The 24,809-nt window shown below is 40.6% G+C and overlaps 1 non-coding gene across 1 annotated transcript; it reads right to left on the reverse strand.

The window, feature by feature from the left end:
* Positions 1–23,868: 23,868 nt before the first annotated feature.
* Positions 23,869–23,975, reverse strand: LOC113001728 (small nucleolar RNA R71). Its single transcript, XR_003267216.1, has one exon. It is a non-coding gene; the product is annotated as a small nucleolar RNA R71 (small nucleolar RNA).
* Positions 23,976–24,809: the final 834 nt, after the last annotated feature.

Genomic DNA, 24,809 nt, shown 5'->3' on the forward strand with positions numbered 1-24,809 from the left:
GTAATGTTGGGGAATGGTTACGAGTCCGAAATGGGTTTAGGCAAGGACAACGGCGGCATAACTAGCCTGATAAGCACCAAAGGAAATCGTGGGAAGTTTGGGTTAAGCTACAAACCCACACAGGCTGATATAAGGAAAAGCATTGTGGGAAGGAAAAGTGGAAGTCAAGGCTCGCGATTAAGACAAGAAGACGAAGGAAGCCCACCCTGCCACATAAGTAGGAGCTTTATAAGCGCGGGTCTAGGGGATGAAGGCCAAGTCGTTGCAATATGCGAAGATGATGCTCCGAGTGGGTCGGATTTGGTACGACCATGCCCTCCTGATTTCCGACTAGGAAATTGGCGAGTGGAGGAGCGCCCAGACATTTACGCGACAAGCATAATGTAAACCTTTTTATGGCTTTAAAAGCTCTACAGTTGGGCCTAGGCTTTAGAGTTTCCTTTTGTTAAGGCTTTGTGTCTTTTGTTCCTGAATCTATAATACAAACATCTTTCTTCATCTGTTCCTGCGTCTCTACCCATTCTCATGTATTTGCATGTTTACTTCTTTATGTTTAAAACGCCAGATCCGACGACGAGTCCCTCGAAGGTACTAATACCTGGGACCCGCCCATCGACTTCGAGCAAGAAACGAATCAAACAGAAGATGAAGAGAACGAGGATGTGGGACTTCCCCCGGAGTTGGAAAGGATAGTCGCCCATGAGGACCAAGAAATGGGGCCTCATCAAGAAGAGACAGAACTAGTAGACTTGGGAACTGGCAGTGGAAAAAGGGAAGTAAAGATAGGCACGGGTATGACCGCACCCATCCGTGAAGAATTAACAGCCCTACTAAGAGTCTACCCAGACATTTTTGCTTGGTCGTACCAAGATATACCCGGTTTGAGTTCTGACATTGTACAACACCGATTACCCCTAAATCCCTAGTGTCCCCCAGTAAAACAAAAACTGAGAAGGATGAAGCCCGGGACATCCCTGAAGATAAAATAAGAGGTAAAGAAACAATTTGACGCTGGGTTTTTGGCTATCGCTCGGTACCCAGAATGGGTTGCCAACATTGTACCAGTCCCTAAGAAGGATGGGAAGGTGCGAATGTGTATGGATTATCGGGACTTGAATCGGGCCAGTCCCAAAGACAACTTTCCTTTGCCGCACATCTATATCCTTGTGGATAATACGACCAATTTCGCTTTATTTTCCTTCATGGATGGGTTCTATGGTTACAATCAGATAAAGATGGCGCCAGAGGATATGGAAAAGACTACCTTCATCACCCTGTGGGGAACGTTCTGTTACAAGGTGATGTCCTTTGGACTCAAGAATGTCGGGGCAACTTATCAACGGGCTATGGTAGCTTTGTTCCATGATATGATGCACCAAGAGATCGAGGTCTATGTGGACGACATAATTGCCAAATCTAAATCCGAGGAGGAACACCTTGTCAACCTGTGGAAGTTGTTCGAAAGGCTTAGGAAGTATCAATTGAGGTTGAACCTCGCTAAGTGCACTTTTGGGGTCAAATCAGGGAAATTGCTAGGTTTCATCGTAAGCAAGAAAGGGATAAAGGTAGACCCCGAAAAGGTGAAGGCCATCCTTGAGATGCCGGAACCCCGTACCGAGAGGCAAGTCCGAGGTTTCCTGGGACGTTTGAATTATATTGCCAGATTCATATCACAGCTCACTACTATTTGTGATCCGTTGTTCAAACTCTTACGCAAAAACCAAACCGACCGTTGGAATAAGGATTGTCAAGAGGCATTTGGGAGGATCAAAAAGTGTCTCATGAATCCTCCTGTGCTTATGCCACCGGTACCCGGAAGGCCTCTCATCTTGTATATGACGATTTTGGACGAGTCGATGGGATGTATGCTGGGGCAACATGACGAGTCCGGAAAGAAAGAGCGCGTTGTCTACTACTTGAGTAAGAAGTTCACAGCCTGTGAAATGAATTACTCCCTGCTCAAAAGAACGTGTTGTGCTTTAGTCTACGCGTCCCATCACCTAAGACAATACATGTTGAGCCATACCACCTGGTTGATATCCAAGATTAACCCGGTTAAGTACATCTTTCAAAAGCCAGCTCTTATGGGACGGATCACCCGGTGGCAAGTCTTGCTATCCGAGTTTGATATAGTTTACGTCACCCAAAAGGCGATAAAAGGAAGCACCTTAGCAGATTATTTGGCTCAGCAGCCTCTCAACGACTATCAGCCCATGCATCCCGAGTTCTCGGATGAGGACATCATGGCCTTGTTTGAGGAAAAACTAGACGAGGACTGGAACAAATGGACTGTGTGGTTTGATGGAGCGTCAAACATTATAGGCCATGGTATTGGAGCAATATTGGTCACTCCAGACAATCAATGTATACCTTTCACAGCCAGGCTGGGGTTCGACTACACCAACAATATGGCTGAGTATGAAGCATGTGCCCTGGCCGTCCAGGCAGTGATTGACTCCAATGTCAAGCTACGCAAGGTGTACGGGGACTCAGCGTTGGTGATCCATCAGCTGAGAGGGGAATGGGAAACTAGAGACCCCAAGCTGATACCCTACAAAGCCTATATCAAGGAGATGGCTAATTCCTTTGATGAGATCTCCTTCCATCATGTTCCCCGAGAGGAAAATCAAATGGGTGATGCGCTTGCCACTTTGGCGTCCATGTTCCAGCTAACACCGCATGGGAATCTACCATACATTGAGTTCTGGTGTCGTGGCAAACCCACACATTGTTGCCAGGTGGAAGAGGAACGGGACGGTAAGCCTTGGTATTTTGATATCAAGCGATATGTCGAAAGCAAAGAGTACCCACCAGAGACTTTCGACAATGATAAAAGGACATTGAGGAGATTAGCGGCCGGTTTCTTCATGAGCGGGAGCATACTATATAAAAGAAACCACAACATGACTCTCCTCCGATGTGTGGATGCCAAAGAGGCGAACCACATGATCGAGGAAGTCCACGAGGGTTCGTTTGGAATGCACGCCAATGGGCATGCTATGGCCAGGAAGATCCTGAGGGCAGGTTATTACTGGCTCACCATGGAAGGTGATTGCTGCGTCCATGTGAGGAAATGCCACAAGTGTCAAGCGTTCGCGGACAATGTCAATGCTCCGCCACATCCTCTGAATGTCATGTCCGCCCCTTGGCCTTTTTCCATGTGGGGAATAGATGTCATCGGGGCCATTGAGCCCAAGGCTTCGAACGGTCATCGCTTCATTCTCGTGGTGATAGATTATTTCACCAAGTGGGTCGAGGCGGCTTCCTACACCAATGTCACAAGGAGTGTAGTGGTCAGATTCATAAAGAGGGAGTTGATTTGTCGGTACGGACTCCCTAGGAAGATCATTATTAACAATGGCACCAACCTGAATAACAAGATGATGCAGGAAATGTGTGCGGAAGTGTCAGCTGGTGTATGCCATCCTGGCACGGATGAGCATCCATGTGGCTCAGTTGATCGCTGACGCCATTTATTTATTTGCAGGTATGCCACCTACAAGGCACCCTCTAGACCTAGATAAGTCTAACAGGGCCCTGGGGTTTCCAGCGTTGATCACGGGTCTCTGCCAGTCGTTCGAGGTTCCCGTCACACCTAGCAAGGTGATTTGACCACCGATCACTCGGGCCTTCATTGAGAAGTATTGCACGCCTAGACAGGCACAGGGTGATGCACCGCAGGCCGCTGGCTCTCCGCCACCACCTCATCAGGCTGATCCAGCTGGGTCATTCGGCATGGAGCGGTATTTCCAGCACTTGGTTCACCAGCAAGCGGCCAACCACAGGGGGCAGGTGCAGATCCATGAGTGTCTCTACCAGCTCAGCCTCAGTCAGCAGAGCCAGGGTTTCACTCTTTTTGTGTGCCCTACTCCAGATCAGTTTAGGGCTGAGGTCACATGGCCCGGAGATTGGCCCGAGGACCAGACAGAGGAGGCACCTGCAGGAGCTCCCGACGGTGTAGAGGATGCCCGCATGGACGAGGAGATGACAGATTTACTCGATTTCTTGGGAGGAAGCGGAGCCACGTGACCGAGGTCACCATAATTTTTTGACATATCTGTTTTTTGTTTTGTTTAGTTTGCTATTAACATTTTCTGTATTGCCCATATTGTTGTTGACATTACTATTTTCTGTTTTGTTCATATGGTTACTAACATTACTATCATTATTGTTCGTTTCTGTTAGAAATTTTTGGCGTTATGGCTCTCAGTTATTTCGCCACCATTTTTGCGACTTACCATTTTCGTGCGTTTTTCGTTCACCTTGTGGTTAGACATAAGTAGGTAGTGTGCGCCTTCGTCCGCACGACCTTTTCTAAGAGAAAAAGAGAGAAAAGAAAGAAGAGAGAGGAAATGAACAAATGATAAATAACTTAAAAAAGGAAAAGGAGGAAAAGGAAAAGAGAGCAAGTAAGAAAAGAAAAAGAAGGAAGGAAAAAATAATAAAAATAAAAAGTTGTCTGGCTAAAAAACAACATGCTTGTGAAAAGAGATAACTTCCAACTTTTCTTTGAAAGAATTCACTGATCATAACCAGTTTTTGAAAAAAATGTGTATACACCTGAAGGGTAAATGCTGTGAAAGTTTTTCGAACACCCAAAATAGGCTCCGATGAATGCATGAATCGATAAAAGAACATATTTTGGAAACACTGGGTTGACTAAAGTAGAGAGAATGAATTATGAGCCCTAGCATCACATGACCATAAAAGTTTGATGCTTGAGTTTCCGCATAGGTGCATGCATGACTAGTTTTGCATAAAATTTCCAAATCATCATTGTTGCATTTGTGTCATGGAAATAATGTGGGACATCCCCTTTATCCCTGAACCATTGAACCAAACCAAACTCTGACATATATTATGTCCAGCCGTGCTACAAGCCTTGAGCCAAAATCCCAAACCTTGACCCAGGGTGAGAATGTCAATCTTTGCCCTCAAAAGAAAACAAGAAGAGAAAATTCCCAATCAAAGGAAGGGAGAAAGCAAAAAAGAAAAATTCTCAATTGAAGAGTGGGAGAAAGCAAAAAAAGGAAAGAAAATTCCCGATCAAAGATCGAAAGAAAACAGAAGAAATATACAGAAAGGTCTTTGGACCAGACGACATCTGAACAAATACAGAGTTATCACCAAAGTAAATATGAAAAGAAAGGAAACCACAACCTAAAGTGGTCTTCTCCCTTTGATTACCAACCAAAATCCTGTGCGTCAGTGACTTGTTCGCCTCGCGCTAAACAAAAACATAAAAGAAAAAGGCCAAAAACACTCAAAGTCAAATTTCCCACCAAAATGAACCCATTCCCGAGAAAAAGTCTTATTGATCCATGATCACGCATGTAATCTTTGATTTGATAGGAAATGATTTGCAAAATCAAGTCATGACATACCTATGGTTCGGAATTAGGATGAGACACTTACCTATGTGAGATTGATACACTTTGAGTGATTTTCTTCTATTTTTGTTGAACCCGGTGTTTCCTCTAAATGGTCATTTAGAAATGAAATGCTAACATCCAAAATCTCATTTGTTGTTATGAGAAGATTTCATCAGCATACTCCCCTTCCCCGGTAGACACATTGTTTTTCATCCGAAAAGCATATGTTGCTCTGATTAGTTGGAAGTTTTCTCTCTTTACTTAAGCATGTTCGCATTTTAGTGAAGAAAACATCGAGACTATTTTTAGTCTCACAAGTTATCCAGAACTACGTAGGTCTAAGTTCCTCATTGAGGATACGTAGGAGCAAGAGCCTCGCTTTTGTCGGCCGACCCCACAATTTCTGTCATACTGACACTGGAGTCACATGACATGCGGAGATACCCGAGTGGTTATCCGTTTAAACTTTCTTTTGCTATCTCTAAGACTCAAAGCATGATAGCACGTAGACACTGACGTCGTCTTCTGCACCCTTTGTCAATCGCGGCCAACAAGCCCGTTGACACGCGGAGATTTACGTCATCTTTCGCGCAGACAATTTCTTTCATACTGACTCTGGAGTCACGTGACATGCAGAGATACTCGAGTGGTTATCCGTTTAAACTTTCTTTTGCTATCTCTAGCACTCAAAGCATGATAGCACGTAGAGACTAACGTCATCTTCTGCATCCTTTGTCAATCGCGGCCAAAAAGCCCGTTGACATGCGGAGATTTACGTCATCTTCCGCGCAGACAATTTCTGTCATACTGACACTGGAGTCACGTGACATGCGGAGATACCCAAGTGGTTATCCGTTTAAAACTTTCCTTTGCTATCTGTCACAACCTACCCTTCGGCGGGAGGGCAAGGCGTGACTCGCGGGATGCGTGTTCCACGAAAGGAATACGCGCGGAGTCGCCACCAACGTTTATGTGAGGAAAACGTCGGAAAAACCGGAAAAGACGCGATCTACGAACTTTTAAGTGAAAGGTTCGGGAGTTGTATTTATGCACGGGGAAGGTATTAGCACCCCACACGTCCGTCCCAAGGGACGGCAGCCTTTAATCGAATGTGCAAACATGACCTTGATTTTTACGTTCCCTTTTTATGTCTTTATACCTTTTTTTATATTTTTCTCTTTTTGTGGTCGACAAGGGTGTTTCCCTTTGCTCCTACGTATTCCTCAATAGGGATGAGAAAATCAGACCTACGTAGTTCTTTCTTATGCGTGAATAAGGTGATTCTTTTTACTTGAAAGGTGATCATTTTAAGGCGTTGGACCTTAAAAATGACCCATTTTACTTAATAAGAAATTGAAGTGATAAACTTTCAAAAACCTATTTTTGTGGACGAGCTTGACTAGGCGAGTTGATTTTAGCCTTAGTTTCACCTTAGTTATTAGTCAATTCAATCAAGAATGAGAAATCCCAAAGAAAAAACGTCCGATTGATTTTCCGCTTTATTTTACTAAAAGACTTTTTTTGATTATTATATTATTATTTTACCTCTTTTTTGATTTCCAATGTGGTTACGGCACGACCGAACGGTCGGAATTCATTTTAACCGAAGTTAACGGATAATACAATTCAAACGATCAGTGGAAATTTATTTTATTTTTAGGTTAAACGACAAATGACTTAAATAAAATGGCTTAAGCACGTCAAAAGGGGGTATAAAAAGTGAATGAAACGAGAATAAAGATACATGAAACCAAGTGTGGACCACCACGGGTACATAGAATGAATTGAAAAGCTTGGTTTAAAGTACTTACCCGTTGAAGACTGAAGAATGATGAAGAACGAATGAAGAACGTCGAAGAACGGTCGAAAACCTTCGCGAAATTCCTCACGGAAACGTTATGGAAATGTTACGGAAGCGCCTCGGCTTGGATTTTCTTCACGGAAACAATTTTTCTAAGCAAATTCGAAAGAGAGAGAAGTGCCTAAGGGGCTGAACTCTTTTTCACTTCACTTCTCCCCCTATTTATAGAAAATTGGGGGAGAAGCTTGCCACCCAGCTCGCCCAGGCGAGCAGGGTTGCTTCCTCCAGAAGCAACAACCTTCTGGAGGAATCTTCTGGAGGGCCCAAGTGGGCCTGGTTGCTATTTGCACCCCCATTTTTGCTAAGTACACCCCCTGCCTTTTTTTGGTGATTCTTTTTTCGTAAAGTTACGGAAACTTACGAATTTCGTAACGATACTTGTTTTATTTCCGTAATGTTATGGAACCTTGCGGATTACATAATCATCCCCTTTTTGACTTACGGAATGTTACGGAACCTCACTAATTGTGCAACGATGCTTCCATTTGATTTTCGATGTGTCACGGAACCTTACGGATTGTGCATCAATATTTTCTTTTGTTTTCCGGCATGTCCCGGAATTTCACAAATTGCCTAATGATGGGTGCCAAGCACCTCACAAGGACCAAAAAAAAGTTGCATGTCATCAAGCAAAGGTCCCCGGACGAAATTAGGGTATGACACTATCTATAAGACTCAAAGCATGATAACAAGTTGGGTGGTAAATGCGCATAGACGAATTCTGCGCCCTTTATCATTCAGGAACAATAACATGAGTGGGTAAACACGCAGAGATACATTTTGCGCCCTTTATCATTCAGGAACAACAAGCTGAGTGGGTAAACACGCAGAGACAGATTATGCGCCCTTTATCATTCGGGAACAACAAGCTGAGTGGGTAAACGCGCAAAGACAGATTCTGTGCCCTTTATCATTCAGGAACAACAAGTTGGGTGATAAACGCGCAGAGACAAATTCTGCGCCCTTTGTCATTCAAATACAGCAAGTTGAAAGGTGGGCGGGGACAAATTATGGTCATTCCGCACACCTTTTCGCCATCCAGAGGCGATTGTGTCCGGTGGCACACAAAGACAAATTATGGTCATTCTGTGTCTCGCCGCCCAGGCTCGATCATGTCTAAGAAAATGCAGAGACAAATTATGATCATTCTGCGCCTTGTATCAATCGAGAGGAACAAATTCGATAGTATCAGGATGATGTGTCAGTACTGATCATTTTCAAATTTTTGCAGGTTCCGCTGGCAGGGAGGTTCACTGGCCGAATGGTGTTTCGCTCGAACGAAATTAGTGTCTTATCTTTACTTCCCTTTTATCTCCAATAAAAGACAAGTAAAGAGGGGCAATTATGATACCCTAATTTCATCCGGGGACCATCTGTTGTTGGGATACGACCCTCGTTTGACCACTTCGAGGTACTTGGCACCCATCGTTAGGCAATTCGTGAAGTTCTGTGACATGCCAGAAGTCAAAATAAAGCATTGTAGCACAATCCGTGAAGTTCCGTGACATGCCAGAAATTAAAAGGAGGTGTTAGTGCTCTGTAAAGTTCCGTAACATTCCGAAAGGCAAAAAAGGGATGATTACGTAATCTGTAAGGTTTCATAACATTACGGAAAAGAAACAAGCATCGTTACGAAATTCGTAAAGTTTCGTAATATTACGGAAGAAAATCACCAAAAAAGAGCAAGAGGTGTATTTAGTAAAAATGGGGGTGCAAATAGCAATCAGGCCTACTTGGCCTTACAGAAAATTCCTCCAGAAGGCAGTTGCTTCTGGAGGAAGCAACCTAGCTTGCCTGGGCGAGCTGGGTGGCAAGCTTCTCCCCTATTTTCCTATAAATAGGGGGAGAAGTGAAAGGAGAAAAGGTTCAGCCCTTCTGGTAATTCGAGATCACTTGAAGTTAGTGAAAAAAATTGTTTCCGTGAAGAAAATCCAAGCTGAGGCGCTTCCGTAACGTTTCCGTGGGTGATATCGCGAAGATTTTCAACCGTTCTTCGACATTCTTCATTCGTTCTTCGTCGTTCTTTGGTCTTCAACCGGTAAGTTCCCGAAACCGAACTTTTCAATTCATTCTATGTACCCTTAGTGGTCCTCATTTGTTTCGCGTGCTTTTATTTTCATTTCATTTACTTTCTGTACCCCCTTTTGACGTGCTTTAGTCATTTACTTAAGTCATTTTCTCGCCTAAATAAAAAATAAAATAAATTTCCACCGATCATTTGAATTGTAACATCCGTTAATTTCTGTTAAAATGAAATCCGACCGTTCGGTCATGCCGTAACCACGTTGGAAACCAAAAAGAGGTAAAATAATAATATAATAATAAAAAAATATCTTTTAGTAAAATAAATAAATAAAAATCAATCGGACGTTTCTCTTTGGGATTTTTCTTTCTTAATCAAATCGACTAAATAACCAAAGTGAAACTAAGGCTAAAATCAATTCATAAACCAAACTTTTGTCATCGCCTAAAAAAGCCATTTTCAAAGGTCCAACGCCTTGAAAAGGTCTTTTCTGCTTTTATTGGTTAAGTGTAGATTTCTAAAAGCCTAAAATCAACATGTAACTTTAGTACCTCTTTCAAAAATAAAGAGATTATTAATGGTCCAATGTCTTAATGTCTTCTCTCTTTTCAAAAGAAACGAAAGATTGTTTAATGGTCCAACGCCTTAAATGACCTTTCATTCAATAAAAATATATTTTGCAAAAAGGATAAAAACAACTTAACCTAACACTTTGTTCACAAGAACTACGTAGGTCTGATTTCCTTATCGAAATTAAGGAATACGTAGGAGCATGGGAAACACCCTCGTCGACCGCAAAAAGATAAAAAATAAAAAGTACAAAAAGAAATAAGGACGTAAGAGGGAGCATAAAAATTGAAGTCATGCTTGCACATTTAATTAAAGGCTGTCATCCCTTATGACGGACGTGTGGGGTGCTAATACCTTCCCCGTGCATAAATACAACTCCTGAACCTTTCACTTAAAATTCGTAGATCACGTCTTTTCCGGTTTTTCCGACGTTTTCCTCAAATAAACGTTGGTGGCGACTCCGCGCGTATTCCTTTCTTGGAACACGCACCAGCGATCACGCGTCGCCCTCCCGCCGAAGGGTAGGTTGTGACAGTTCCCAAGGACGCAGGATATATTCTTTTTGGAAGGCCATGGCAATTTGATAGGAAGATCATTTACAATGGCCTAACTAATGAAATTACCCTCACCCATCTTGGCACTAAATTTTTGTTGCATCCTCAAACACCTTCACAGGTGGCCAAAGATCAACTAACTATGAAAGATAAGAGGGATGAGGAAGAAAAACTAGAAAAACAAAAGAAAAAGAAGGATAGTAAGGCCTTGTCTTCAAAGGCCAAGGGGAAGGAAAAGGAGGAAAAGGATTCCTCAGAGAAGATTGTTAACAAGGAAAATCATTTTGCAACCAAAGGTGATATTAAAAGAGCGCTCCTTCTTAAACAATCTTTCTACCTTCTCCTATCAAGGGAAACATCCCTTAGCACCGCCATACCTCTTGAGCTTGAGGTTATTCCTGAAGTAAAGGAGTTGTTGAATGAGGGTTTGGTTCGCAAGAGCTTAAATCCTTGTGCTTTGTTGGTGCCTAAAATAGGTATTATTAGGCACCAAATCCCTATGATAGGTAGTATGATAAATGTGTTGAGTGGTGCAACAATCTTTTGTAAAATCACTAATGCACCTAACTTCTTCATGATTTGTGTACATAGGGACTCATTAGGTAGGTTTGTTCTTATTTTTTGTTTGAATGCAAACCTAGGTGCTCATGTGGGACACCTTAGGTTTGTCGTAATTTTTTATAGGAATAATCAACATGAAAATAAAGAAAAAGGTATGTTTTATTCCATTACTTTCCCTAACTTTTTAAATAGTGATCAAGGGCTTCCCATGGACCCTAAGAGAATAAAGGTCATTCCTGAGTGGCCTACTCCACCAAGTATAAGGGAAATTTGGAGCTTCAATATTTTAACAAAATTTTACAAAAGGTTTATCCCATATTTTTCTATACTTGTAGCACCACTCATTGAGCTGGTGAGAAACTATATTCTCTCATGGGAAGATGGCCAGGAAAGGGGTTTTCTGTCCTTACCGTACTCTAACATACCCAACATCACTAATACATATGTTTTTATTCTTTTTACAGGTGTTGAGGAAAGAATCCATGAGTTTCAAGAACCTCTGGATTTGAGGTCAAATCCTTTTCAAGGGGGAAGGAATGATGCAATCCTACCCCCCAAGGGCATTGGATAGAAGACTCCAAGAAGATTGGGCCAAAGATGCAAAAGAAGGACCTAAGGTTCTCATGAGCCTTAGGGTAGATTTCGGGCCCATGGGCTAAGTATGAGCCCACTTATCTTTGTACATATTAGATTAAGGTTTCATTAATTTTGTTCCTTGTATTTAGGGCTCCATAATGTAGGTAGGGTACCCTAGAAATATAGGATTTTTCAGCCCTTGTATTTTTAGGGCACCTAGACTAGTTTTTGTATTAGGGGTAGTTTTGTAATTTTACATTCACTAAGTGAATATTTGATGTGTGTGGTTGGAAATAAATTTAATTGAATTGGTAGAAGCCCAATCCAATTAAATTTTGGAGGGGGAGGTGAGCATTTGCTTACCACACCCCATTGCCACATCATATAGTCACATTTTGTGCATGTCCTTCATGCTTTACATGCCTCATGACACCTAAGCACACTTAATGGAGAATCTTGGATTTGATCTTGGATTAGCGGGCTGAACCATAACTAAAATTCACTAATCATAATTAGTGAAATTTTGGCTCCAAAGTTTGGCTCCACAAATTCAATTTTAAATTCAAGTGAAATTTGAATTGAAATTCAAATTTCCCTCCAATTTTGTGTGACACTTAGGCTATAAATAGAGGTCATGTGTATGCATTTTTTTAACTTTGATCATTTGAAAATTAAACTTCAGATTTTAGAGCTCTCTTAGAGCACAAAATTTCGTGCTCTTCTCTCCCTTTCCCTTCATTCATCTCTTTCTTCCTCCAAGCTCTTATCCACGACCTCCTATGGTGGTGAGCTTCTTCTAGACTCATCTTCTCTTGGAAGTGGCGTCTCCTCTCTCTCTTCCTTCTCCATTTCGTTGCCATTCATCTTCCAAGAAGCAAAGGAATCCATTGATGAAGAAGATCCTAGGCCTACAAGCTCCATATCGACCTTCATTTGTTCTTGCACCTCTTCTATGTCACCCATGACTCTAGTTTTGGAATGGGTTCGATAGGGGTGCCTTAAAGTGTGTTTAGTTATGGTGTTTACTGCTAAAAGAACAAAATGTAGTGAGTAATGCGACAAAGAACTAAACATGAATGCATGCTAAAGATAAATTGTCGAAGTATTGGACCCATGCAGAATTATAGCAAAGGCATAGGATTGAATCAAATCTCATTTCATTAAGGAACAAAATTGTTCATTTTGTCAAAATTAAATCAAAAATACAAACACCTTAGCGGTTCCTAATTATGCGGGCCATCACATCGATCATATGCTGACAATAATCGAGGAGCCTATGAACCTCCTCGAGAGCCGAGTACACGTTCGCCATCGCCTTGGCTTTGGCTAGCAGTCTTGGGATCTCTTGGCTTCCATTCAAGATGAAAGTGAACCTATCCATCCACATCATAGCTTCTTTGTGCAATGAATCTATCACCCTCTCCCTTGCTTCCCTTTCTGCTTGCAAGACCAATACTTTCGTATACTCGTCCTCTAGTCTTTGTTCATGGGTCACAGCTAGATTTAGCTTCTCTTTGTATTGAACAATGATAGCCCACATGTTCTCTTTCGTCCTACTCAACTATTCGGACAAGCTCCTCTTTGACCTTTGATAAGCCTTCAACTTGTCCTCTAATATCATACCTTCGACTCTTAACTGGTCTCTCTCGGCTCTTCAAAGCTTGAGCTCGCTGTTGCTGCCCTACAAAGCCCCTCAGAACTTGTTTCAGCCCCATTCTTCCTTTTGGGCCCTCTTCGTTTTCTGTTCCAATGCTTTGGTCGTGGCCATGTTGACGTCCCTCAGCTCATCGCACTCTTTTCGGACCTTGATGGCCATCTTCTTGAACTTTTCCTTGACCGCTTGCACTCTTTCAAGTTCCACCTTCATGGCTTGTACCTCCTCGCTCTCCTCAGGGGTTTCAGTCTCTTCCTCACTTGAGATCTTTAGCTTCGGGAGCCAAGTTATCTCTTGCGTTCTAGCCTTCAGCCACTTGTGATAGCCGCCGACGATCCCATTTATGCTTCCCCTAAGCTCCTTATCCTTCCTTTGCACCACACTCCACGCTTTTCGGACCTTTTGAAACATCCTTGCATTGGGGTCACTGAAACCTCGTGCAATGAAAGGCATGATAGTTTCTTCTGACGGTGCTCCTCTCATCGGATAGCCAAGTTGTCTTATGGCAAGGATGGGATTATAATTGATACAACCCCTCGTTCCCATCAAGGTGACGTTTGAGAACCCTTCACATAAGGATAAAACTCCGGCCCCTCTTTCCTTCCATCGAGGGAACCAATTAATGGATGTCCCATGCATGCCAGCCAAGAGTTGCTCCCAATTTGCTTTTCCATTCTCGGCACACAAGTGGTGACCTTGTAAGGGACAGATGAATCTACTTTCATGATGAAAGAGGTGAGAGACCAGCTATACATAAAGAGCGGTTGTGCAATAGACAATCCTTGTGCCGCTCTTCTCGCACCGCCGGTCAAATGTGTCATAGGCATTGGCCAAAACAGCAACAATCGGACTTTCCTTACCATGGTGATAAGCAAGGAAGGCATTGACAGACGCTAGGTCTACTAGGCCATCCAAATTTGGAAAGAGTGATGCAATCCTACCCCACAAGTATTGGATAGAAGACTCCAAGAAGATTGGGCTAGAGCTGCTAAAGAAGACCCTAGGGTTCTCATGAACCTTAGGGTAGATTTCTAAGCACATGGGCCAAGGTTGGGTCCACTCTTCTTTGTAAATATTAGAATAGGTTTTTCCTTCTTCTGGGCCTTGTATTTTGGCCATTCTAGTAGTATAGGGTTTTAGCCTTATATTTCAGGGCATTTTGAGTAGTCTTTGTACTAGGGACTTTTTTGTATTTTCATGTATTTTTGGCATAAGGGTGAGCTTAGCCATTATAGGGGGTGAGTGTAGCTAAGCTCTAGCTTCTCAAGGAAGCTTCTCAAGGAAGCTTCTCAAAGAAGCTTCTCAAGGAAGTTTGTCAAGGAAGATTCCCAAGGAAGCTTTTCAAGGAAGTTTCTTAAGGAAGCTACCTAGGCTATAAATAGAAGTATGTGTAACACTTGTTGTAACTTTGATGAATTAGAGTCTTGTGAGACACAACTCAAAGTTTAACTTCTCTCCCCCTTTTCCTCCTTCAATTTCGTGCTCCTCCCCTCTCTCTCTTTCTCTCTCTCTTTCTTTTCCTCCATTGAAGCATCATCTCCAAGCTTTTTATCCAAGGCATATTCTTGGTGGCGAAGCTCCTTTTTCCATGGCTTATTCCCTAGTGGATAGCGCCTTCTCTCACCTCTTCTCCTTTATCTTCTACTGCATCTCCATGGTGTAAAATCACCATTGAAGGACCTCATTGAAGCTCAAAGAACCAGCCTCTGTAGAAGCTCCACAAGCAAGCTTACATCAAGTGGAAATCAGATCACAAGAGCTTCAAGTTGGTGCTCCTTAAACCTCCATTAATTTTCAGTTTTACCTTCTCCTCCATTGTTGTTTCTTCATTTTTCTCCAGGTATCTCCTCACATTTCTTGTTATAAATGTTGTTAACATGATTATTTAGAGTTTCCACCAATTAATCTTGCTATAGAAGCTAGATTTGATTTTCTATGGTTTAAATTTCTTCTTCATGTTCTTGAACCATGAGTTGTGTTGAGTTTAGGTTCCTTTGAGTTTTGTCTTGCTATTTTTTGTGGCTGAAACCTAAACCATAAAATTCTTAAAAAAAATTAAAGTAGAAATAAACCTCAAAAATCTAGAGTGACTTGTTCACCTATTGTAGTTTTGTCATAGAAGTCATGTCTAGTAATGAAACTTGTCACATAAGATTTCTTATGTTGTGCTGAATTTTATTTTTCTTGTTTCTTTGTCTAACTCATTTGTTCATGAGTCTATAAAATTATTTTAGCCTATTATTTGATTTGAGTCAAATCTTGCATGTTAATTAGTCCTTAACATGTTCATGAAAAATTCTTAGAGAGTCTTTGATTGTGAACCTTTTCTTGAACTTTTAGGTTTCCGTATGATTGTGTCTATTGTGGATTTGAGTTTTGGTGAATGAATTGTTGGCTGAAATTTTGATCCTAAGTGAATACTGAACTCCTAAAACTGTGGTAAACAAGCTTAGTGAGTTCAACATACATAGGAAGGTTGAAAGTAAGCCCAAGGCAATCAATATTCCATGCTAAAAAAAAAATCGACGTCTGAAATCACTGGTGCTGGCAACTTGGACATATGAACTTGTAAAAATTACTGAGAATTGGTCACTGCAAATTTTGAGCTGAAACTTTTACTGAATTTTCAAGACATCTGGAAAAAAGTTATAAATAAAGAAACAAGTGATTTGGATAAAAGGAAAAAATACAAAAAATCACACAAGTTGGGAGAAAAATTAGTATGAAGAAAAAAAAAGGTGAAAAAGAAGTGTGCTTGTTGTTTTGGCTCAAAAATTATTCTATAATTGGTGCCTATTTTATATCAATCTTAGTTCCGAAATTTCAATTGAAAATTAGTGTGAAAACAAGTGCCAAAGCTAGAGGTTTGTTGAGTCTTTTTTATTTTATTTTTTTCTACTCTACTCTAGAGCCATTCTAAGTTTCTCTTTGAGTCCTAGCTTGCTTCTATGTCATTTTCATTGCTTCAATTGTTGAATAATCCTTGAAAAATTGTCTTGTTAAAACTCCATTGGTTTAGTTTTCATTTCATTTTTTGGTCTTTGGTTATTGCTTGTCTCTTTGTTTCCTTGTTTGTGAGTTGCCATATAGGGAATTGGAAAGGAGCATTGGTGTCATCCCTTGAAGAATTTGAGTCAAGAAGCAAGGGGCCAACCACCTTAAGAGCTACTGGACTAAGAAGCAGTCCAAATTGAGTGAATCACCAAAGAGAGAACAACCACCAAAAATTGAGGACCTTGTGTAATTTTGTAACTGCCAATTTACTTACCTTCATTGCTTTCAAATTTTGTAACAAGAAGGCCTTTCATTGGAAGTAAGTTGGGAGCCTCCAATAGGACACCCTACTTCCATTTGTGTATAATAATTTTAGGCAATTTTCTCTTAGGATTGTGAGTGTTTTGTTGGGAACCATAAATGTGGTCATCCAAACACTCTTCGGATTCGCCTAGTTTACATTTCTTGCTTACTTTCATAGCTTATTTCCTTTACCTTCCATTGTCAAATCACCTAGATAGCTTGCCTTTTACCAATTAGTTTTTACCTTATCTTTCACACCTCTTTTAGTGTTTATTTTGGCTAGTTTCAACCATAGTTTCTTTTAACTTTTTGTTTTCAAAGCCCCAACAAGAAAGAACCACGAATTAGAAAGCAACATGAGTCTTCATTCTTCATCTAGTATTAATGGTGAGGGTTCTACACCTAAGGACCCCTTGGATAAGATATTAGATTAGTTGAGATCCCTTAAGTTGTGGAAAGAAAAATAAGAGAGGAAATAAAAAGGAAAAAAAAGTGGAAGAAATAAGTCAAGATGAAAAAGAGAAAATAAGGGAAGAAGAAAGAAGAAAAATACTAAAAGAGTTAAGAAAAGAAAAACATGCCTCCTATAGTAGTCATAACTCTTGCAAGAGCCTAAGTGAAGAACTTTGTGACTATTATGAAGGAAGGCATAGGTCACATCTTAGACCTCACTCCCATCGGAGAGAAAATGAAAGAAAGCCTCAAGAGGCTAACATTAACCTCCCATACTTCCATAGGAAGGAAAATGTAGAGGCTAACTTAGATTGGGAAATAAGGGTAGAGCAACAACTCAAAAGGAAGTCTACTTCAAAATCTTATGGCTCTCACTCTTATCCAAAGAAAGACCAAGGGCAAGGCATCTTAGGGGTGACACCTTCTAAGCCCAAAGATGATAAGGGGAAGACAATAGAAAAGCAACCCTTTAAGGCTAGTATGCAAGAGAAGACTAGCTCCATAAAGTGCTTTAAATGTCTTGGAAGAGGACACATTACTTCTCAATGCCCCACCAAGAAACCGATGATTATGAGGGGCCAAGATATTTACAGTAGACAAGATGAGGCTACTACTTCACCTTCCTCAAGTGAAAGTGAAGAAGCAAAAGGGGAAGAATCTAGTGAAGAAATCTACCCCCAAGAAGAAGGACGACCATTAATGGTTAAGGAGGAGTGTAAGGAGGTAAGTGTCTCCTCCAAGAGGTTAGCTAAGAAGGAAAGTCATTTTACAATAAAGACAAACATTAAAGAAACTTCCCCTCTTAGAAAACCTCTACATTTTCTTTTTTGTAAAAAGACACTTGTTAGCATTGCCACACCTCTTGGTCTTGAGGTTATTCCTCAAGTAAAGAAGTTGTTAGATGAGGGTTTGGTTCATAAGAGCTTAAATCCTTGTGCTTTCGTTGTGCCCAAAATGGGTATTATTAGGCACTAAATCCCTAAAATAAGTGATATGATGAATATGTTGAGTGTTGCTACCCTCTTTTGTAAAATCACTCATGCACCCAACATCTTCATGATTCATGTACATAGGGACTCATTTGGTAGGTTTGTTCTTATTTTTGGTTTTAATACAAACTTTGGTGCTCATATGGGACACCTTAGGTTTGTCGTACTTTTTTGTAGGAATAATCAACATGAAAATACAAGAAAAGGTACATTTTATTGCATTACTTTCCTTAATTTTTTAAATAGTGATCAAGGGGTTCCAACGGACCCTAAGAGAATAAAGGTCATTCCTGATTGGCCCACTCCACCAAGTATAAGGGAAATTTGGGGCTGCCATGACTTAAAAAACTTTTACAAAAGGTTTATCCCATATTTTTCTATTCTTGTAGCACCACTCATTGAGTTGGTGAGGAACCATGTTCCCTTATGGGAAGATGTCCATGAAAGGGGTTTTCAGACCTTACCCTACTCTAACATACCCAACACCACTAATACATATGTTTTTATTCTTTTTACAGGTATAGAGGGAAGGAGTCCAAAGTATGAAGAACCTTGGGATTTAAGGTCAAATCCTTTCTAAGGTAGAGGGGATGATGCAATCCTACCCCCCAAGGGTATTGAACAGAAGACTCCAAGAAGATTAGGCTAGAGCTGCTAAAGAAGACCCTAGGGTTCTCATGAACCTCAAGGTAGATTTCTAAGCCCATGGGCCAAGGTTGGGTCCACTCTTCTTTAGTAAATATTAGAATAGGTTTTTCCTTCTATTGGGCCTTGTATTTTGGCCATTCTTGTTGTATAGGGGTTTAGCCTTGTATTTCAGGGCATTTTGAGTAGTCTTTGTAGTAGGGACTTTTTTGTATTGTCATGTATTTTTGGCATAAGGGTGAGCTTAGCTATTATAGGGGTGTGTGTAGTTGATTTCTAGTTTCTCATCTCAAGGAGGTGAGCTTAGCTATTAGAAGGGTGTGTGTAGCTAAGCTCTAGCTTCTCCAGGAATATTCTCAAGAAAGCTTCTCAAGGAAGCTTCTCAAGGAGGTGAGCTTAGTTCTTAGAGGGGTGTTTGTAGCTAAGGTCTAGCTTCTCAAGGAAGCTTCTCAAACAAGCTTCGCAAGGAAGCTTCTCAAGGAAGTTTCTTAAGGAAGCTACCTAGGCTATAAATAGAAGCTTGTGTAACGCTTGTTGTAACTTTGATGAATTAGAGTCTTGTGAGACACAACTCAAAGTTCAACTTCTCTCCCCCTTTTCCTCCTTCAATTTTGTGCTCCCCCCTCTCTCTTTCTTTTCCTCCATTGAAACATCCTCTCCAAGCTTCTTATCCAAGGCACATTCTTGGTGGTGAAGCTCCTTCTACCATGGCTTATTCCCTAGTGGATGGCGCCTCCTCTCACCTTTTCTCCTTTATCTTCTACTGCATCTCCATGGTGGAAAATCACAATTGAAGGGTCTCATTAAAGCTCAAAGATCCAGCCTCCGTAGAAGCTTCACAAGGAAGCTTACATCAAAGAGGATGACTCCAAACACTAATAACGCTAAGACATCAATGAATGAAGCCCATTCACCTTGATCCGCCAAAGCCTTCGCTTTCTCCTCCAAGTGCTTCCTCGGTATTCTGACTACCCCATTCCTATTTTGTTTTACTCAGTCGAATTCTTGTGCCAAGATTTTGACCACTTTGACTATTCTCGCCATGGAGGGGTATATCCCAGAAAAGAGATATGGCTTTCTTCCTCCTATCGGGCATCCCAAGATTTCTTCAAATTCTTACATGGTCAATACTAACTGAAAGTCCCCAAACGTGAAGCACCTTTGCAGCTGATCAAAATACTGAGTGAGGGATGCAATGGCTTCAATAGAGACTTCTATCATAGCCAGATCCTAAATCTTCCCATATGTCTTACGGAAAGCTTGACGTTGGAGTTGATCCATCAACTGGCCTAACTTTTTTGCAAACTGGCAACTTCTAGGCTTTTGATTTTGACATGATAGAATCTTTTTTTAAAAGAGGGTTCTTGATTCGATCCCATGTTTTGCTAGAATGAAAAACTCTATTGATCAATAATTTGACACTCCATCATGGAGGAAATACAATGAATGCATAAGGGAATGTTTATGGTATGCATGACACAAATGCATTTTACAGACACAAGAGCCTGGAAGATCATCTTTTTTTACTCACAACGCATTGGGCATCATGGTTCATTCGCAGTCATCACCATGGTGCCTCATGCATGCATTTAAAAAGATGACGTGGACCTTCTGACTTCTCGTGACAACATGACGAGACACGTGCAATGCACGAGTGACGACACAGTATGGGTAAACATGCATGAGAGCACGTAGTTGATAGCGCCAAAGAAACATACTAGATGAACGAGCATGGTAACACAATCAATTAATGCCGAAATGAAATAACAACATAACAAGCATAGGAAAGACACACACTATCATGACATCCTAAAGATGGCAATATCAAGGAAACAACACGTAGCCTGTTTGCTCCGTGTCCCTGAACCTAATGTGGGGAACTAAAGGTTTTGCTAATTAGTGATAATTCCCAAGGTGGTTGCACATAACTTTCAATGGTTTCTAGAGATGTCATCCCCTTTGATATCAAACATTGTGGCGGTAGGGACTACCAGCGACAACGTATCATCAAAGAGAAAGACTCTAGATGAAGATGCTCTTGATACCACAAGATGTAAGCTCCATTGGAGCTTGTAGGCCTAGGATCTTCTTCATCAATGGATTCCTTTGCTTCTTGGAAGATGAATGGCATCGGAATGGAGAAGGAAGAGATAGAGGAAACGCCACTTCAAGGAGAAGATGAGTCTAGAAGAAGCTCACCACCGTAGGAGACCATGGATAAGAGCTTGGAGGAAGAAGGAGATGAATGAAGGGAGAGGAAGAGAAGAGCACGAATTTTTGTGCTCTAAAAGAGCACTGAAATCTAAAGTTTAATTTTCAAATGATCCAAGTTGAAAAAATGCACACACATGACCTCTATTTATAGCCTAAGCGTCACACAAAATTGGAGGGAAATTTGAATTTCACTTGAATTTGAAATTGAATTTGTGGAGCCAAATTTTGGAGCCAAAATTTCACTAATTATGATTAGTGAATTTTATCTATGGTTCAGCCCACTAATCCAAGATCAAGTCCAAGATTCCCCACTAACTGTGCTTAGGTGTCATGAGGCATGTAAAGCATGAAGGACATGCACAAAGTGCTTAGGTGTCCAAGATTCTCCCAATTCAATTAAATTTATTTCTCAACACACACATCAAATATTCACTTAATGCATGTGAAATTACAAAACTACCCTTAATACAAAAAGTAGTCTAGGTGTCCTAAAATACAAGGGCTGAAAAATCCTACATTTCTAGGGTACCTTACCTATTTTATGGAGCCCTAAATACAAGGCCCAAAAATAATAAAACCTTAATCTAATATGTACAAAGATAAGCGGTCTCAAACTTAGCTCATGGGCCCGAAATCTACCCTAAGACTCATCAGAATCTGATGTGTCATTATTTTCTCCTATTTCTTACCCCTTTTTGTCACCATTTTAATTACTGATTAGCCTTAATTGTCAAATTAATTATGCACTTTTATCATATGGGCCTACTTGACTAATTCTATGTTTTAATTTAATTTCAGGAGAATTATAAGAAATTGGGTTTGGATCCAGAATTAGGCTGAACCGGCTTGGACTTGAAGATAGCAGACAATTTTATTTGTCGTCCAGTTTTATTATATTTCATTTTTGGGCTGTATTTTTATAATTGGGCCACCATACCTTATTGGGCCCAAAAATCATATTTGTAAGCTTTGGGGACTAGTGACCTTTAGTGAGCCCAGCTGCTAGGGTTTTAGGTGGCCGATTACTGTTCATGGGGGATGTGGTAGGGTTTCATTTTCAGTTTTTCGTGTTATTGTTCACGCGCATGGTACTGTTCACGTAGCAACTCCCTTTTCATTTTTTGCTTCAAATTCCAGTTTCGTTTTCTGCTTTTAATTCCAGTTTTGTTTTCATTTTTGTCTTCTAATTTCAGTTCGTTTTCTGCCTTCGATTTCCTATTCATTTCTGCATTTCATTTCCAATTGCAATTAGTTTCCAGTTGCAGTGTTTCGTTTCTGCTGTTAATGGAAGGCTGAATCTCTAGTGTTGTTTTCTCTTGAGGATTAAGCATAGCTCTCTTTAAGGTTTTGTTATTAATATTAAATTCTGATCAGTTTTTCCCCTCCACCAATTATTCTGTATTTGTTGCTGATATTAATCCATGCATGCTTAATGCTTGATTAATTGTCTCTGTGCTTAATTAACATTCATGCTTAATGGACATGTGAGAGGGATTAATTGGTGTATGTGTTGCTTAATCACACAATGACAGTCTTGTGTTAATTTTCGCTTAGTAAATTAATTTCGGGTTGGATTAAGTGGTTGAACTGATTAGGGATAAATTCTCGTAACCTAGGATAAGAGACTTGCTTTTGAATCAAGGGGAAACAACATGTTTTAGTTCTGTTATTTTTTTAATTCAAGTTTGCTTGCTGCTTAAATTACAAAAACAACAAACCGCCCCCCCATTTCATTACTGTTTTATTATTATATGCTATGAACGTTTGTTTGATCATTCTGTGTGTTTTTATAAAATCTGTGTCATGTGATTAATTTGCAGTGTTTAGTTGTTTTATGTGTAGTTCTGTTGTTTAGTGTTGTTTGTGAGTTTCAGGTGTATAGTGTTGTGTAGTGTTTTCTGTTGTTTTTCAGTCTTGTCCCCTGTTTAGGGGCGAAATTTTGTGGTTCCCCGATGTTCCGAGGTGAAGAGTGTTGTGAATAGTGCTATGAATAGTGTTAGATTTTGCTAATTAATTGGTGATTTTTTTTATAGCTAGAGTTGTTATTTTTGGCTGATTTTTTGTGTGGTAGTTTCTTTTGATCCATATTTTGTGTGAAAAATATCAGAAGCACTTGGTGTGGCTGAATTTGAGAGATACAAAAAATTTGGGAACTTGTTTTTAGCAAAACTCAAAACGGCCATAACTTTTGCTCCGGTTATCAAAATGACTATTATTATATATGAATTTGGGGTAGAAAAAAATTTCCCATGCAACCCTAACCTACTAGCATCGGTTGTGGTTCTCAATGCTTAAAAAATCAGTTGTTTACTAAGTTTTTTTTTTTATTTTTAAAGTATTATTGTCCTATTTTTCTAAACTTTTCTTAGGCAGTTTTCATAGTTAGACTTTGAATTTTTGTCTGAAAATTTTTGTGCTCTCTTTTCATGATTTTAGGGTGTTGATCACAAATAGTTGTAGTTTTACCCCTAGTTTTACCCCCTTTTTACCCCTGGTGCTTTTGAGAAATACATGATTTGCTGCATATAGTGCATGACTAGGGGCAATCCAGATGATTTACAATCCTTTGATCCTGAAATAGATAGAACCTTTCATAGATTAGTTAGGCATAGTGTGCATCCTGATCATTTGGAGCATTCTGAGTATTCTGAGCATTCTGTTGCTGGTGATTCTGAACATTCTGATTTTGACCATTCGGCTGCTAATTTTCATACTGAGAACATGGCTCAACCTCCACCTTGTGAAAGGACTCTTAGGGAGATGGCTGCACCTGACTTCACTTATGAAAGCTTGTGCATTCAATATCCTGATGAGGATGTTCCATATGTTCTCAAGACTGGACTAATACATTTGCTGCCCAAGTTTCATGGTCTTGTAGGTGAAGATCCTCATAAGCATCTTAAGGAGTTCCATATTGTCTGTTCCACCATGAAGCTCCCTGATGTCCAGGAAGATCATATCTTTCTAAAGACTTTTCTTCATTCTCTGGAGGGAGTGGCAAAGGATTGGTTGTACTACCTTGCTCCCAGGTCCATTTCCAGCTGGGATGACCTTAAGAGGGTGTTCTTGGAGAAATTCTTCCCTGCATCTAGGACCACTGCCATCAGAAAAGACATTTCAGGCATCAGGCAACTTAGTGGAGAGAGCTTGTATGAGTACTGGGAAAGATTCAAGAAATTGTGTGCAAGCTGTCCTCACCACCAGATTTCTGAGCAACTCCTTCTGCAATATTTCTATGAGGGACTTAGCAACTTGGAAAGGAGTATGATTGATGCTGCCAATGGTGGAGCTCTTGGTGATATGACTCCTGTTGAGGCTAGGAATCTGATTGAGAAGATTGCTTCCAACTCCCAACAATTCAGTGCAAGAAATGATGCTATTGTCCTTAGAGAAGTCCATGATGTGGCCACGGATTCATCTTCATCTTCTGAAAATAAGAAGCTTGAGGGAAAACTTGATGCCTTGGGCAACCTGGTAACTCAGCTTGCCATAAATCAGAAATATGCAAATGCACTCGTTATTGTTGCAAGAGTCTGTGGTCTATGTTCTTCTGCTGATCACCATACAGATCTTTGTCCTTCTTTGCAGCAATCTGGAGTCAATGAGCAACCTGAAGCCTATGTTGTAAACATTTATAATAGACACCCTCAACAGCAAAACCAACGACTGCAGAATAATTATGATCTTTCAAGCAACAGATACAATCCAGGTTGGAGGAATCATTCAAATCTGAGATGGGCAAATCCTCCACAACAACAACAACAGTAGCAACAACAGCCTGCCCCTCCCTTCTAGAATGTTGCTGGTCCAAGCAGGCCATATGTTCCTCCTCCAATGCAGCAGCAAAAACAAAGACAACAAGCAACTGAGGCCCCTTCTCAACCTTCCCTAGAGGAGTTAGTGAGGCAAATGACCATATAGAATATGCAATTTCAGCAAGAGACAAGAGCCTCCATTCAGAGTCTGACAAATCAGATAGGGCATATGGCTACTCAGTTGAACCAAGCTGAGTCCCAAAATTCTAACAAATTTCCTTCACA

Source organism: Glycine max, chromosome 5 (genome assembly GCF_000004515.6).
Source record: "Glycine max cultivar Williams 82 chromosome 5, Glycine_max_v4.0, whole genome shotgun sequence".
Taxonomy (NCBI): Eukaryota; Viridiplantae; Streptophyta; class Magnoliopsida; order Fabales; family Fabaceae; genus Glycine; species Glycine max.